Genomic DNA, 18,064 nt, shown 5'->3' with positions numbered 1-18,064 from the left:
TTATCAGTGCGGAATAAAACCAAGAAACTGATGATAAGGTGGATGATAAAATTTCTATCTCAGCTGCATCAAGTTATCTTGCTATTACTTAACACAGCAGAGTGGGACTTGATAATAATAGAGGTCACGTGTTCTTAGTACATACGGCTACGTATCAAGCTATACAAAACCAGTTTGTCTTGGACTCGCTTTGTATGATCTTTCTACAAATTGAAAGATCAGCTTATACTAGTTTTGCATAGCTTGATGTATAGTGCACGTGTTTAATTAAGAAGGTATAATAGCAGCATAATGAGATGATGTGTGGCGTAATGAAGATCGAATGGTAATGAGGATTGCCTTTGCATGATCAATACAGTTTAATGAGTAGGTTCCTGCTGTTTACAAGAACAAGTTATTCGATCCCTTCATTTGCGGAATTTTCGTCTTGAGAGAGAAAAAAATATTCTTGAGAGCTTATCCTTAAGTATTCAAAGCGTGGACAAAGTCTAGCCGCCTAACAGCCTATCGCATACTGCAGTTAAGGGTCCCGAATCTCTACCTGAAACGAGCAATGATTCTTTTGCGTCACTTCAAGGGACCTATTCTACTAACCATTATTAGATCCATTGCCAATTATTTTTTCTGTATCACCCACAACCCCGAAGCCGACCCCAACAGAGTTTGGAAAAGGCTCGGGAGACTATGATCATCCATAAATGGCAAGTCCTTGAACAGATACCATTGCAATATTGTTTTCTATCTCATTATTGACTCTGTTTTCTATCTCATTCTTCTAAGAAATCAGTTTCTCTGCATCTCTTTGTACATATAGCCTTTTGCAGTTAATAGCAACGTCCTATTTGTATGTAATAGTATTGCAACTAGTTTGCACTTTGCAGTCTAGCTCACGAGGTCACTTACTTTCTAAAAGATATAGGACATGTTGTTCGTGGATTAGCGGATTTAGCACCATGGGTAATGCTGTTTATGCTTATTTGATGACTTCTGGATAGGTAGTGGATTAATGCTGGGTAATTTTGGCGAATTTGTAGGATACTGCATCTTAAGTTGGGTGTGCTATAATTTCTATTCAGTTGATTGTTGATTGATTGACAGTACCTGATACTCGTTCAGTAAGTAGTTATGTAAGAGTGTTATTAGAAATCCTAAAAATTACATCAAATTGCAAAAAAATACCAATTTAAGTAATTTTATAAGACGGGCCTTCTGAACACCATACACATTATATTATTTATTTATGTATCTACTCATGCGATTTAAATATTGCAAAAGTACAAGATGAGGATGTAATATTTTCTAAGATAATAAATTTTCTAAGATAATAAGTCAAATTAAAATTCGCTAATAATAGAAGCTTTTTACCTAAAAGACAGGTAAAAAATACGTGTTTAAATACCAAGGCCTTAAGTATGCCATTTTGTTCCATAGCTGGATGATGTCATCTCAACACCAATTCACATTACCGACAGCAATCATATTATATGAATTATGTATTACTTAGCAAAAATACTAGCTTCGTCATATAAGCGTGCATGAAATAGCAAGTTTTAAACGATCTTTGTTAAAACGTAAGAAGAAACTTTAGGGAAAATGACTACAACTTTTGAATGCATGACTATCCTCTTCCCCTTATCAGGATTTTTAATCATTGTGTACGTAGTATATTCTTCCATACTTATCTACCTGGCGTAATCTCAAGTAATATTCTTGCTAGCCATATCCTCTTTCATAAAATCCATCCAACGTTACTTTAGTCGTCCTCTTTCGTTATACCATCATCATCTGCCTAGCCTTTTCCTAAAGCCAGATAAAAATATCATAACAAGCTTCATTTTCTGTTTAGTTCTGTCTGCATTCCTTTCTCTATCTATCTTAAGTTAAAACTCAGGTGTTGTTTACCATAAAAATGTCATCATCAAGATTGAACCAACCCGAGTCTGCGCGTTTGGGATCCACTAGATTAGTCCTAAACAAACTTTGCAAGTTAACTCTATTATGAAAAAAACCTCAACTGCTCAGCCGCCTCTGTCTTGTCTGGCATTGATTAACTCTAAAACTATTGAGCGGACTTCAAGCAGACACCAATTGACTGATTCACGAGGAATTGTTAGGTGTATGTGGATCTCTTATGTCCATTTAAGAAACGCCTTAAACCTTTGTGGTGACGTTGATACCCTGACCGGTTATACCTGCCGCAATTTTATGCTGTTGAACCCGGTTTAAGAATCCCGTCTAAGTTATGCTTGGGATACGTTGGAAACCGGTCCTGGTAGATATTGTAGACTGTGTGTCGCCTGAAGATTAAGATTATATTACCACTTTGTTGCCCTGAAGTTTCTTACTACTGTGCATGCGTATAGCATCAAATGGCTGACTTCAGAGGGGAAAATATATATATAAAATATAAATATATATATATATATGGTTCTCATAGACGAGAACCATAAGTCATTATAATCCTCCCGTCCATATACCATTTTCTTCCCTACTGTTGCTCACATATGACTTTTTAAATACTACTGTGATCTCATCGATCGAATATACTGTTGAGTTAGCACTTAGTCATGACAGCTAAGCGAATTTTCGCAATCTTTGACAGTGATATCAAAACGAATGATTAAAAAATATCCTATGTACTTTGTATTTGTAAAGTTGTTATTAGGTTTTGTCTGCTTTTATTTTTACTTTCTGTTATAAATCGATTTACCATTGTACCTAATCGTCAGTAAAGATCTCATTATAAACAGTCCCCTCTGCCCTTCCAGTTTGAATATAACTTGTTTAAATATCAACGCAAAGAGATAACACTCAATAAACTATTCATAAATCGCTATCGCTTTTACTGTGGCTGTAGTTTTTCGATAAAATGCGTACGCCGGGGCCGATGACGTCACGGAGGCGCGATCCGGCCAGCCAATCAGAAGCCGTTGTTTCGGAGGCTTGCCGAACTGTCATGGCTGCCGTTTGTTTGTGTGTGTGCTTATGAATGTTGTGGTTGTAACCTGCTGTTGATAATGAGTTGTTTTGCAAAGAGCTGGTTTCTTTGCAGTTGTTAATATCCTGTCTTTATCTTTGGTCTTTGACAGTTTGAGGTAAAGGTTGCTTACAGAGAAGGGATTCGTTTTAGAAACCTACTTACCTGTTTGACTAGTCTCTATACCGAAAATACAATTTTATTTATTACGTTAAGTACTTGTCTAACTAGATCTCTTAAACAAAATTAGAATTTTTTGTCACATCCAAAATACCTCAGCCTTTAGGACTCAACGTTATAATTTAGGTTACTGAAATACCAGTCTCTGTGACCTAGTTCTATTCAAATAACTTAATATCAGGGAGCCACGCACACTGTCAGTAGATTTAATTAAAATTATACAATACAAAGACATAGATTTCTAAGAAATGAGGAAAAACGCTTGGAAGATCTCAGAAAATATCCCTATTTTTCTCTCAATCTGGAATCTACAAACGCAGTACAGATCGCGTGCAATTTCATCTCGCCACGTGTTTCTGCGTTGTAGGTCAGAGGTCATCCGCGTGCCTCGTTCAGGTTTCCACCACATGCAAGGAATCATTTCCTTCAATTAGTCTTGTTACCAATGTTCAACATACAGTCTGTTTTGTTTCATTATCATTATTGGAATTTATGAGAAGTGGAATATTTTTTCTACCGTCCTTGAAGTGGTTTTCCGATAGCCTAGACTTAGTGTAATATCGTGGAAATCTCATTTCATTAATGTATTCAAATAGTTCCATTTTATGTTGAGTGCCTTCTGTTTCATTAGATTTGAAACACTGATTGGCTGTTGTATTTTGTCATCCATTCCAGCCTTTTCGACTTTCGCACAATCCGTCCATGATTTTTTTGGTAGTCGCTAGCATTCATAAGCATGAATCGCAAGGCGATGAAATAAAGTTTTTGAAGCTGTAATATGGCACAATATCTGTAACATATTAGAATAAATATTAGCTTTACTGTACCACGCAACACTCAATTGCGACACAAGTGTTCCATTAATTACAAGTGCTAATGTAACTGTTTGATTTGAGCTTACTCGTCACTTGATTGTCAATGTACATAATATTACTCATTACTTACCTATTGCTCTTATTGTTACTGCATATAAAGATCAGCATCATCATAATCATCTAGCTTGTTCATAGGTATTTTGGGGTCGGTTTCCAGGTTGACAACTAAACCTGGTTTTATATGGAGAGATGCGACTGCCTATCTGACTTCCTCAGTCTAGTCATCTGGGCAATACGATGTGCCTTGATTAGACTGGTTGAGACTCTGTGTTCCGAAAATACTATTTCGTAAAGCTAGATAAAAAAACTTTGTTCTACCTTGTTTCCTTGTTGACTCTTCTGATTGTCATTTCCTTTTGATAAATTGATTCGAGTCTCACGTTTCACCTGTTTTTGTTGTGTTCTGTTATTCACTTAAATGTTTAGCGGATCTTTAATGATTCAGCATATTTTTTGCTCATTGTCAATTTCAACAACAACAGCAAAAGTGTTTGTTTTTTTTTACTTAGTACCTACTACACTAGTAGTTTTTTCTTTAATTTTAAAATTTTCCTTTCGTATACCTTTATCATATTCATTCATAAGAGTTGTTGGCACTTATCGTTACAGTTCATTTCCATATTATTTGCGTTACGAATCAGCTGGGCACACAAGATTTTTTATTACTAGGCGTTTCTAGAACACCATATAAGGAATGACGCACATTTCTTATTTGTTCTCTATTATATGCAATACAGGTCTTTGCTGTGAAACCATATGTAGAAGGTATTTATAAATGCTCATACGGATTTTTCCTTAAAGTCTTTCTTCTTCATTTTTGGAGTCTCGGGTAAGAATATGTATATTTCCTCATAACATAATTATAATGCCCTTAAAATTCGGATGATTACGACTTGATGAGACTATAAAATTGCAAAATTTTATTCGGCCACACTCTGTTATGGCGACATGAAGCCTTATGACCGGAGGGGTAGAGTCTAGATTTCCATGCGAATTCCTAATTGGAGCCTCGTGACTCTGATATTAGGTGGACATTTAGAGACTATTTGTCATAATTGTGTTTTATGTCTTAGAAATGTTGTTTATAATTTAAATTTTGGTCTTCTGGTCCCGATCCCGTATAACAAAATTATGTAGTCTTAAAAATCTATCAAAACCATTCCAAGAAGCTTTATTACAAGTCTTCGATAATCTTCATCATTCTCTTATGTCAATTTTTATTTTGGGTCCTCCCACTTTTCTATTTGAGGACTGCTATTTGATATCAATGTTAATAGAATAGTTATACCCATAATATCCAAATGCTTTCATCACTTGGCATCACACAAACGCCTTCGCCTGAATTCGATCTATGTTTTTCATTGCAATGTTTGGCATGCAATACTGAGATACTATCCAGAACATTTGAAAGCATTGAAATTATACACTCGAGAGGATTTTGTGATTGCCTAAAAGCATTTGAGAGTATTCTAGTCTTTGAAGCTGGTGTTTCGATCCAACAAAAACAGAGGCATTATTTTGACCTAGAAACGATTCACCAGCTCTAACTAGTTGTGAATGTCCATAATTTCTTTTCTAGCCGTTGTTATAATCGAATACTTCATAGTAGGTATATTGGAGCAACTTGACAGACTTTCTGGCTCCAGTCTATCGTGGCGACAGCCAAAAATCTACAAAATGGCATATACAGCAATTACATATCACAAATAAACATACCAAGCAGAATTGTCATCAAATCAATTCCATTAGTACAACAACAGATACCAATAGAAATAGAATAATTAAAGAACTCTATAAATGGAACGTTATGTTAAAGTCTTGCAGACTTGCGCACGCGTCGCATGATCGTAAGACATTGGCTGACCAATGAGAGAGCGTTGCCGCGACACACCAACTATTGTGTTACGTCAGTAAGCAGCTAGCGTGGCGTGTTTTAAGAAATTAATGAAAAAGGAAATAATGGTTGGCAGAAATTGACAATTTGACTTTGATCACGAAGGGGTCATACTGCGGAATAAAGAAATATAAAATGATCTTCATGAATGTTTAGGCTGTAAAGATGACGGATAATGTAGTACATACAAGGTAGTACATATAGTTCATAGAAGGTAAATACAAGTAATATTCTGTATTGAACACCAGAAAAGATGTAAGGACACGATGTTTTTAATTAAAGTAAGAAGAAATGATGAAATAATATGACAAGTTGAATAACACTTACTGGTAACGATTGTCAAAAGTAAAGTCCCGAATTTTTGATAAAATAATTCTGGTTATCATTGTAAATGATTGTACCTACTGCTATTTTGACCGATGTCCTTCCTGATATCGTGATGATTTTGTTTATCGGTTTACAAATATACCTGCTGACGTATAAATAAAATATGGGTGGGTCCGATGTATCAGCGTTTATAGTAAGTATCTTCTGTTACTGCTGATTCATTTCAATAATAATTTGTAGTTCACGTTTATATACGCACCCTCAAATTAGTAAGAGACGGAAAACACATCATAAAAACTAACTTGTTAGAGAAACTAAAAAAACTTTCCAAAATTGAAATCAATGTTAATTTTCAGCAAGCAATATCCATATTTAGAATATGTCATTTGGACTGAAATAAAAAAGGTATTTCAGTGCTCTATGTCTTGCTTTGACATTGAATTTCGCCAAAATCCCTACTAATATTATAAATGCGAAAGTAACTCTGTCTAGTCTGTCTGTCTGTTACGCTTTCACGTCTAAACCACTAAACTGATTTGGTACAGAGATAGAGTTGACCTCGAGAAAGAACATAGGATAGTTTTTATCCCGGACTTTTGGAGAACGCGATATAACCGAACTCTACGCGGGCGAAGCCGCGGGTGGAAGCTGAAAGCGTATGAAATAAAAAATATAGTTTAAGTTAGAGCACTCAATAAAAACTCGGAAGAACAGATGACTTTACTTAGTACTTCCTATAATAATAACAGAAAATGGCAATGAATGCTCTACTATAATACAGTGTGTACCTAAGAGCTCAATACACGTGGTTTCATGGTCACAGAGCAAAAACAATCCCTTTGCAGTCTTCTTTAATAATGAAACACGTTGATTTGGAACCAGTTTCTATTTGGACTATATCTCCCATGTTTAAATGACGGAAATCAAAGTCTTTTCTGCGGTAAAATTAATTTCCTTTTGTACCGGAAAGTGTTTTTTTAGAGCTCGCATTTAAAAAAAGCTAAAGGATCCTGATTAGGAACGAGTAATGAATAAGTTTCCTGATAGTTTTCATTCGCAAAATTATCCCTCACGAAAATTCTTACTGAAGTCTTGCGTAACTTTTATCTACTAATAGTAAAATTGCCATCACTAGGACAATTACTTAATATTTGCACGCAGTCTCCAAAAACCAGGCTTGTAATGCAAACGCAATCACGAATACGTCATTCAAGGTATATCTCGCCGACTGATTTGCACACACAAAAAACATCATATACACACACCTCACTTTCATCCAACTTATGTATGTGTGCAACTATGGCCGCTACACTACACAATACGAAAGAGTCATTCAGTTGATATCCGACCGCCACAGAGCGCGGACGTCTCAATTTCCAGGAAATCCAATCCTCGCGGAGTTGTCGTCTACATTATTATACAGTGGACTGTGTTGTGTTGTGATTATTCGATCAAGTTTTCTCGGTAAGTTGAACGTTCCGTTTGTACTTGTTGTATAACCGTGATCTTGATATTTCGTACTTCTTAGTACAGAAATAACCGTTTTGGCACACCACGCCGTTCTTTACCCTTGACGTGATACTGAACGAATTTGCGGTTATAATTTTTTAATTTTGTGAAATTTAGGTTCTATTCAAACTGTGTTGTCGTCTTCCTTTCCTAGAATTTTGATACTCGCTGTAGTATTTCACTGAAATGCCGATTTATCATTTGTTTCGCTTTTGCCGTTTAAATATTTGTCGACAGTCTCTGTCGTTCTAATTATGTTAATTGTTTTAATAAAACGGCATAGCAACGTGTCTTTAGTATTGCCTTTTACGATAACTTGTTCAGTATGTTCTGTGTTGAGAACTGACACTTGGCGATTTTCTTGTGTTTCAAGGTTGTCAAAGTCAATGCATTCTGTATTTTTTGTTACTGAAAGGTCCTCTTTAGTGCCTTCTTTATCGTCCTTTTGCTTTTAAAGAGTTCTCTTCCTTCTTATATTCAATGTGATGTTAAACATTTTCGCTATCGGCCTTTCAATCGATGCTTATGCCGCATATTGTTAGTCTGTTACTGTTAACAGGTCATTGTGTTGCTAGAGTCAGGCCACTTTATTACATTATGTTGACAGTTAAGTGTGGTCTTGTTATGCAATTTTTTGATCCTTTGAGTCTTGCAAAGGATGACTGAAAGATTGACCTAATAATTCTATTTGATGATCAAATATTTTTCATGGTCGGGCTTGGTATAGTTAGTATCAGTAAAGGTAGTTTTAGGTTTATACTAAAAAAATATTTGATAAAGAATAGAAAGTACTTTAATGTCATTTAATAGTTTGAATTCATGAAAGTCAGTTAGCATAAAGAAAGCTGATAAGGAGAGCATTAAGTTTGTATGAGACATTTTTAAAGCGATTTTTTATTTCAAAATTGAAAATATATATATATTCTTTCAATTCATGGTTGTTTTGCTTATATAAAGTCAGGAGTTAGTTAACCTACCTACTTCAATTTAGCCATGTAACAATAATGCAACATTGTAGTATATATTCATTATAAATAATATTCAACTGTCCTTGTTTACAATCGTCCTTTAATTAAAAAATATTTTATTTAACTGCATTTTAACCTAATTTGGAGTTTTTTTTTCTTCTAAATATCCTTAAATGAAATCATCCATAAATTACTAGGTGTTCCTTCTTTATTGTCTTTCTGGCAACGGGACAAAAACAATTGTAAACTCAAATAAAAGCTTTGGATTATCTCGTAATTTGATCAAAATTGACTCGGCGGTTTGATCGTGAAAGCGTAACAAATCAACCTGTTGCTATCGAATTTATTATTTTTGTAGATTTTAGTTGCAACACCTCTTAAAAAGGTACAAAATTATTTTGACCAGGTAGTTGCCGATTTAATAGGTTAACAGTCTTGAACTGGCAAGGTTAAATCCTGTATTTCGTTTTGCTCATACTTGTAATACCTGTTTTTCCTCCTTACATGCGCTTTTGAGTTATTGATCTCAGAAATAAAAAGTAAGCTTATGAAAGTGTGAAATATGTTTTCCGATCTCTGAGCTAACCTCTATTATTTTTCATTGTTCCCTCATACTTAGTTGACCATAGATCAGGATCAGACACCATTAGATAGTTCAGGCATCAATAATATTTGCTCATTGTTGACATCTGCAAAACTCTTAGCATCCATGACCCTATAAATAGCAATAGTTTTATTGATGTCTAAGATATTGCAATTTATTGCAAAGTTATTTACATTAGCTAATGCACGGCCCGTCATTGATTTTTACTACATAAATATGGTCCTTCATGATTTACGGTGTGGTAATTCAACAAGTATCTACTGCTTTCCCACACTAAATGCAGATATTACATCAAACAGAAGAAGACTCAAAGACAAGTTGAAAACGATGGCCAATTCCATTTCAATGTCATCAAAATTTCACAAAACCGCAGGAGACAAAACTACAGCATGCAAATTAATTGGCGTATCGCTAACATCATGATTTATATTCTGCTTCTTTATGTAGTCTGACCAGTTTTTTTGCCACACCTTTTTTCGTTGTAAGATTTTTCAAAACTGGTCTTAAGTCCACGTGGAACTTGATTAAAGTCAAATCTTTGAGACAGTGTGATATGTCCAATGATGCAATCATCAATGTACATAAGGGATTTTGTAAGATTCCACCAGGTAAAGGTTGGGGCTACTGATGACTGGATTATTACTTACGTAAGTGTGACTTTGCAAATTATAAATCTTCGGTTTTGGTAGGCTTTTGTACAAAATCAAATCCGCGTATTGATTTGATTTCCGCATTATGTTTTAGTTGAACATGGACGATTCTTTAATCGAACTTCAGACAAAAATGCAAAAATCTTACAATTTAAAATCTTTATTCACCTCTGTTGTATTCGTTCCCATTCGTATTTATCTTGGGATTAATTTATTTATCCACCAATCAATGCGGTAATGAGAGTAAGAAAATCCGATATAGTTCATATATAAGTTTGTGTAAATAAAGATCCAAAAATGTCAAACGTCTCGAATCTGTGATTGAATATTTCTGCTTTGCCTTGACATCTAAATGGCAACAGTTGCAAAATTAAAAGTATTTATGTAAAGTGTATGTTAATAGGTTTATTTAGATGAAGGAAAACATTTGACATAATGTTTGATATTATAAATTAAACACAAATCTTTTGGTCTTTGTTTGAAATGAAATTGATGCAAATAAAGTTACATTATTCTCAGCAATGTCTGTTACTCCTTCAAATTATAGAGCATTATCCTCATTATGGTATTCAACTAAGCCATGTGAATACTTGTATAATATATAATACTAATTCAGTTGATTGCACATTAAATATTCAACTCAGGTTCAGAAGTTGTAACACCAGTAGCCATAACTACCACTCTTAATGAGTTTTTATGTCATGAAGAGTACAAATAAAGTGCCCTTAAGGCAATATTGGAAAAAGCTATAACTTAATCATAACGATCCACGTGCAAGTCACGTGTATGCAGTTCTTATATTCATTCATATCCACCTTATCGATCAGAAACTAACTTCTACGTGCAGTAAATTCAATTTCATTTTTCTATGAGCGTGTCTTGTATTGATTTCTTCCATGTTTGATGGAAAAATTAGTCTTATCAGCTTATCTTCGATGTGGGTGGAAGGAGTCGTCGGGTGATTGATTAGTGTTGGTAATTAGCTGTCGTCTTAGACATATCTGTTAAGCTTCAGTTATGTTTTATTATGTGTTGCATAACTGTGTGATAAGCAAAAATTAATTAATACATACATACTGCGACACTTTCGCGCGGTCTCTAATTCAGAGTTCAGATCATCATCTTCCTGCCATCATCCCTATTTTATTTGGTAGTTGAAGGAAGCAGCACAGTATGTCTTTCTCTTCCAAACTACTCTGACAGACCTCTTTTCACGAGCGTCTATATTGAACACTATCCCCTTGCTGATTTTTTCCTAATTTCGATCACTTCATCTAGTTGGGCGTCAAAAAATATTAGAATAGACACATGGGTGATTATGTTTTATTATATTTATGTTTTAAGAAATTTTGAAGACGCGTGCAAGTAACCATAGTTCTTACTTCGAGAAGATTCTCATGTTTCGTGGTTGCAAATGTTGTCATTACGGAGCCACTCGATGAACTTCTGTTGCATGTTTTAAAGACATTGTTTCCGTCTTTGGTCATTTTGCTCCAAAGTTAAAGCCAAATAGTTTTTTTCTCCGCGTGAGAGGAGGCCTCTGCTGTAACAGTAACAACAGTTTATTTTTTTTTAATAGGCCTTTGCAGGCTCTTATAAAACGTCACACTAGTGATATGGGTCCAAAAAGTTGGTCTCATGGAGAAGAGCCGGCAAGATAAGAAGTTCAAAAAGATTTTTAAGCTTCCCTGTATTCAATAAACATGATAAGTCTTTGATATGTTATACATATTTGGCTTTAATTTGGCCCCATAGGATCTAGCGTCAGTTTTTCAAATCCGTTTAATAATATGAGCAAGGAATCTACCACCAAAAATCAGGAGCTGAGTACGCCAGCTAATCTTATCATCTTGACATCAATTACTGTCCAAACAATCTCGCTGACATTGTACTCTCTAGAGATTGTTTTATACACAGCTGCTTCTGACGCGTGAATCATTTCTACCTTGGCATGGCCTAAAGGGCGTGTTTCATTCCAACAAGAATCATAATAGACCGTCTATTATACCTATTATATAATCTGCTAAAACATTCAAGTACGATTTATGTCTTTTTGTTTGTGATTTTGAGCCAAGTGTATCATGTTTTCACGCTTTGAGTTCATCGTCCAATGATTATTGACGTGTTTTTGCGTCAGAAGATCTTAAAATTAAATATCTGTCTTCATTTATCTAGCTTCCGATTTGTGTTCCAAGTAAAAGTATCATTGAATTGTTTACAGACACAGATGCAATCAGTGAAACTACTAAAATATTTCCTATGCTTGAACATATTGACTATTTCTGGTTAACGAGCTTAACCTTCAAGTTAATTACTGCGCCAAGCAATCAATCTACTCTACAAACACAAAATTGATTAACAAACACAAACCTACGTAAAAAGTGTACCTTAATTATATTCGCAGTCATCAGCTGATTATAATGCACATAGGTCTACCACCTGATGTTCACGTGATGTCCCGGTGCATTACGTAAATTGCACTGAACTTTATTGTGATTTTCCTGACTGCAATCAGCTTTTCAGAGCGTGATTTCGCGGATCACCTATACTGACGTATGTCTAAATCATGGAACTGCTTGAATGTAATTTTCTTCTTCCTTCATAGCATGTTGTGGATTATGAACAATTTTGATCCTTACGCATTAGACGAGTAATTTGGGTGAAATTGTCCTTTTACTTCATACACTATTTTATTTCTGCTGTTGCATTGAATATTAAGGTATCTGATTTTGAAACTTTTATAGTCCCCAAATGTTGATTAACGCTGAATTCTTTTCTGTGTAAGACGAAGCCTGTGCTCAGCAGTGGAACGTTATAAAGGCTCATGATGATGGTATTGTCTAAAGAGAAGATGATGCATTTTGAAAAGAACTCTCTTCCAGTGCCTTCTAAATCTGTTTAGCATGATTATATCATGTGTATCACACGTGAATGTATTTGCTATACTTCCAACATTAGTATTATAATTAATTCGGTTACTAGTTTGCAGTGGCCGATTTCAATGCCATTTAGTATTTATTATAATAATATGGTCTTAGCTTATTGACTTGGGAATTGCTATATAATCATGTACCTATTCTGTGTAGCTCTTCCTGGTTTTTGATATGACATGAAGATCTGTTTTCTTTGGTTCTCATTAATTGACTGGTAATCAGAGATCGATTTTACTGTTTCACTATTATCGTTAATAGCTGAGAGAAAGTCATTACAGGTATTGACTGCATTTCATTAAAAACTTTCTCGAACATGTTGTGTACATAGATTTTTTACAATATTTACAGATTTAGGGTACAGAAACTTACAAAGACTATGTCACCCATTTTTAAAAAAATCTAAAACTGGATGACTAATTTAATTGGTAATCAATTATTTGCAATCAAAAGGTTAAGTGTTGTAAATGATCATTTTGATATCAAGGTCATCGTATCAATCTGATCTTGTGAACTTTGCTAGTGTGATATGAACTTTAATATCGGTATTTGATTATTGCCTATATCTCCTATATTTTCGAAAATAGCTAAGGCAAGCTCATATATTGTGTCCTCTAATTGAACAAAATGTTTTGTTCTACTTTTTGGAAAGAAAGTACTTACCTACTTATTGAATTTTAATAAAAAAAAAGAAATGAATAGGATCATCAATATCCATTTATTGATTGAAGTACGTTTAAAAGAACCAAGTAGGTACACAATAAGAAAATGCATTAACAAAACGCTCACAGTCAGTTGAATAGGATATTCGCACTTGAGAAGTTAAAGAGTACATAGGAATAATACCTTGATCTTCACACGGCGACGGCAAGTTATTTCTAGATGTGACCGGTAACACCGTGTTATAGTAGTCAGGTGGAAAAATACGTCGTGCTATTGTCACTTCCAGAATTGGGAAGTTGGATAGGTCAAAAAATAAGAGGAAAGGTAAAGTCCTTTAGTAGAACATCTCAAAATATTGTTACTTTCGCTTATCAATGATGTGAAATTTTTTTGTCATAAATTGCATTCTAATACAAATTGCATAAAAAGTAAGTTAACATTTTTGACCAGTTGCCAACTAAAGTATTTTTGGTCCTTTTATTCAACTTTGACGAGCTCGAAGTTTGATTAAAAATGATGTTATAAAATTCATACATGAAGAAATCTAAGAAAATAGTTATGTTGCGTAAACAGTTAATTAGTATTACATAAGCAGTACGTATTGTGTGAAGCTGTAGGAATGTTTGTTTGGTTCTACTACTACTGCCTTAATTTAGCTGTGTCCCATTCTCATAAAATAATGCACAGGTAAATTTTATTTTAACAATAATATAATCATTCTGTTGTAGAAAACGTAAGTTCAAAAAAGATGTATTGCACCTAAAATTGACTGGAGTTTCAGTATTGGACTGTTACTAAACCCTCAAAATACTTATGGTAGCGTCAATTTGAGTGTAAAAACTGTAAAGGGTAATGGTTAGACAAAAGAGTCTGACCTTCATCTATTTTTGACAAGTATCTTTATTTTTAGATCAGCTCTCAAACACTGAGGCAGCGGTGCCATCTCAAAATAATATATTGTTATGAGACAAGAAGAATTCGTTAAAGTAAATAATAGACTCATCAATTAAACTGTTAGGCTTGGTGCTAAATTTTTCAGAATTAATCTTTGAGAGAATGTAATTTCTAACTTTGACATTACGGTTAAATGAGACGGTCAATTAATCTATAGCACTTATCAAAGTAGAAGGAGCACTGGATAAAGGGGCATACGTCCCCCCTCTGTATGAGAAGAACCCTCTGCCCAACAGTGGGATAGTAAAAACACTGAATATGATGATGATAGGTACGTTTTACAAATAGGTCTTTCTTTTGAAGATATCAATGGAGTTTTAGCAGGATACGAGCTTATGGAACCAATCAATAACCTTTGAATACCAATTCCAAGTATTAAAACTAGGTACTGCAGTAACGACTGCAATGCTATCTGCATAATGCAAGTTCGAGGAAGAAGAAATGGTGTTTCAATCTCTCCAATTTATCAGACTTTCTGGCTTTTGACTACATGTAACGACTTCCAAAGATTTACCAGAATTTATCCTGTCTCTGCCTTCCCTCTAAATAACCGCGAAGATTCAAGCTTCACAACAAACCGGTCTTGCAAATTGAACTAATTTGATCTAATTTGCTTGTTATAACACCCACGCCGGTTCTCGCATGACCAATCATTCAGACGGACATATCTTTCTATATTTAGACTTAGTTATGACATAAAGGTAGGACGTATGTTCTAGGTCTTGATTTGTTTTATTATTACTAGCTGTTCCTCGCGGTTCCATCTGCATTCAGAGGGGGCTACTTCCTGTACCCGGATTAAAAGTATGTCTATCTCCTTTCTCAAGCTTCATGTACATCGGTTAAGTAGTTTTGGCGTGAAAACGTCGCAAACAGACAGAGTGAAGGAAAATTAGATTCTATCTTATTTTGTTCATTAACCTTCTCCTAGTGATATTTCAGAGTCTTAAAAAGATTTATCCTGTATAATTGGTTATGTTTACATATATTTTTTTATCTAATATAAGTCTGTTTATTCAGCGTAATAAAAACGCCTCTTTTAAGCCGGATATAGGAAGCTTAAATAGAAGGTGATCTAGAATAAAGTTAGTGATTAATTTTCTGTCAAAAGGAAGGTCAAGTGTGCGAAATGACAGACGTGAGTAGGAAGTTAGGTCAAGCCCAGTGTAATTCAAAAAGAAAAATGTGTAGGCACACCATCAGATATGGTGTATGTACCTACTACAGGCTACTTTGGCATGGCTAGCAAAAAAAGTGCCTATTGAAGCTTATGTAATACTTAACATCGATTATTATTTTGAAGACAAACGCAAATATGAATCGCAGTAAAAAAAGTTAGGGCTATATTTTCGAAATATAATTTCGGATACGTGAAATTGCTCCTTCAGGAGTAACATAAATTGCGAAAAAACGTAATCAATGATAGAGATTCGGTCCAAGTTTCTTTCCTTCGGTTTCACCCGCATGATACGTGTGCCCGAACTCTTCAACAGTGAAATAATTTTTTGGTTCAGTAGTTTCGGAGCAATAATGTACAAACCATGAAAACAAAAATATTTTCTCTGTTTATTTTAGTATCATGATCATCTTTCTAGCCTTTTGTCTTTACAGTATTTATGTAGACATTTAAGAGTACCTAAAGCCGCGATCTACATTATTCCAGCCAACAAAACTTCTAGTTCATAACACAATGGCTGTCCAAAACCTAGGCGATGACGTCACAGTTATGTAACTGTTACTAGCTAGAGGTGAATTGAGTTCAAACCACGTCATTACGCGTCAGCATGATATTTTACTTGTTGCAAATATAATTAATACCTTACCTATACTTACTTATGTGTAATTAATTTTCTATGCTTGCGTATTTGTACCTACGTGTGGCATCAATACGTTATGTACCTATGATGAAAACTTTTTAATTATTCTATATTACTCTAAACTATACTTCTATACTAATATATTAAAGATTTTAGTTACTTTGTTAGTTGTTAATGGCCTGAAGGCTCCGAAACTAGTGGACCGATTTGAAAAATTCTTTCACAGGAGCAGCGGCGGCCCTAGCCATTGCGAGGCTAGGTGCGGCAGGTCTATGCGAGGCCCTTTGTCCTACGTGAAAAGTATTGTGTTGCGAGAGTAAGCTAGTGTTTTGATTTAGCTAATCGTCATGTTTGAAGAGAAATGCTCAAGTTAAACAAATTAATAACATTTTATTTTTACTATAGTTTATATATCTTGTGTCATCGAATTCCTTAAACATGTTTTAATAATTTTTAAGCCTCGAAAACTGCTTTTTCGATATTATTATTTTATTATTCGAATTCTCAAGACTATGTATTTCGGTAGTGGGATAAATTTCAGTTAAATTATTTTCTAATATATATTTCAGCACCGAGATAATATTCAGCTCTTCGTATAACTGATTCAGGGCCGTCTCTAGCTCATGTAGCGCCCGGGTGCAATCATGATCCAAGCGCCCCCTATGTATTGAAAGATTGTGACTTGAGTAGTTCGAACGTCTTAAATAAGAAAGTTCATACGGAAACTAGGAGTTATTTTCTTGTTAATAAAAGGACTTAAAAGCGGCGCTACTAGATTCGCCTAAAAAAGGATGAAAAAAAAAACAAGCGGAAAGTAAAGCACCCGCGAGCGTAGCGAGCGCAAATATTTTCTAGCTTTGGCTCACTGAAGCACCTAAACATGTATAACAAACAACAGTGCAAGGTGAGATCGCGAGCGAAGCGAGCGCGAAAATTTTTGAGTTTTGGGACATGAAGGTACTCTAATCAAGTTAGAAGGAAAGGTACTTTGAAGTGAACAGCCGCGAGCGTAGCGAGCGCGAATTTTTTTAATTGTTTGTCTAAAGACTCTCAAATTAAGCAAAAATAAGAAGAATCCGTGACTGGATCGAGAGCCAGTTGGTTTTGTTACTTTGGTGTTCCAACTTTTTGTTAAATTGAGGACTATATTTTTTTTATATTAGTGTGGGTTGTAGTGCGAGGCCCCCCCAAGCGCGAGGCCCTGTGCGATGGCACAGTTCGCACACCCCTAGCGCCGCCACTGCACAGGAGTGGAGCTAGACTATCTCCTAGTAACAGCCTATACTTTGCCCGGGTACGGAAAGTAGATAGTTCCCCTGGGCCGCGGGCAAACCGTGGGGAGCAGCTAGATAGGCATAACTTTTTAAGAGACATTGCAAACTTTTAATCTGCCGATAAGTTTATCGCTCTCATAATTCAGGATGGGACAAAATGACACTGCGAACATTATAAAGATCAGCAATGATTGTAACAGCACAAACCAAATAGTTCAGTCACCCAAACACTTTGAGACCCATCAAAAACTCTACCTCGATTACAAATGCTTAACTTTACAACATCGTAACTATAAATAAATAAATTGCTATTACACTATCCAAACACGCGATCACCTAGTGCAGTATATTGTACAACGGCACTCAAAATTAACGATAGGGGCAATGAACCTCAATTTTGGTATTACGACCACGTTCTACCTGCATGGTCTTTGTCTATGGC

At 35.0% G+C, this 18,064-nt stretch overlaps 1 protein-coding gene across 6 annotated transcripts in view; it reads left to right on the top strand.

Annotated features, from left to right (window-relative positions):
- The window catches only part of LOC110379944 (trehalase), a 68,639-nt gene that overhangs the window by 7,905 nt on the left and 42,670 nt on the right, over positions 1 to 18,064 (top strand). For 5 of the 6 annotated variants that reach the window (XM_064041685.1, XM_064041680.1, XM_064041684.1 and 2 more), the window contains exon 1: positions 7,563 to 7,717. The exons of the other annotated variant lie outside the window; for it this stretch is intronic. The gene's annotated coding sequence lies outside the window, so the exon portion shown is untranslated. Of the gene's footprint in view, positions 1 to 7,562; positions 7,718 to 18,064 lie in introns of those variants that run through there. 6 annotated transcript variants of the gene reach the window in all.

This window comes from Helicoverpa armigera, chromosome 26, assembly GCF_030705265.1.
Source record: "Helicoverpa armigera isolate CAAS_96S chromosome 26, ASM3070526v1, whole genome shotgun sequence".
Lineage (NCBI taxonomy): Eukaryota > Metazoa > Arthropoda > Insecta > Lepidoptera > Noctuidae > Helicoverpa > Helicoverpa armigera.
This window is presented reverse-complemented; position numbering and strand designations above follow the sequence as displayed.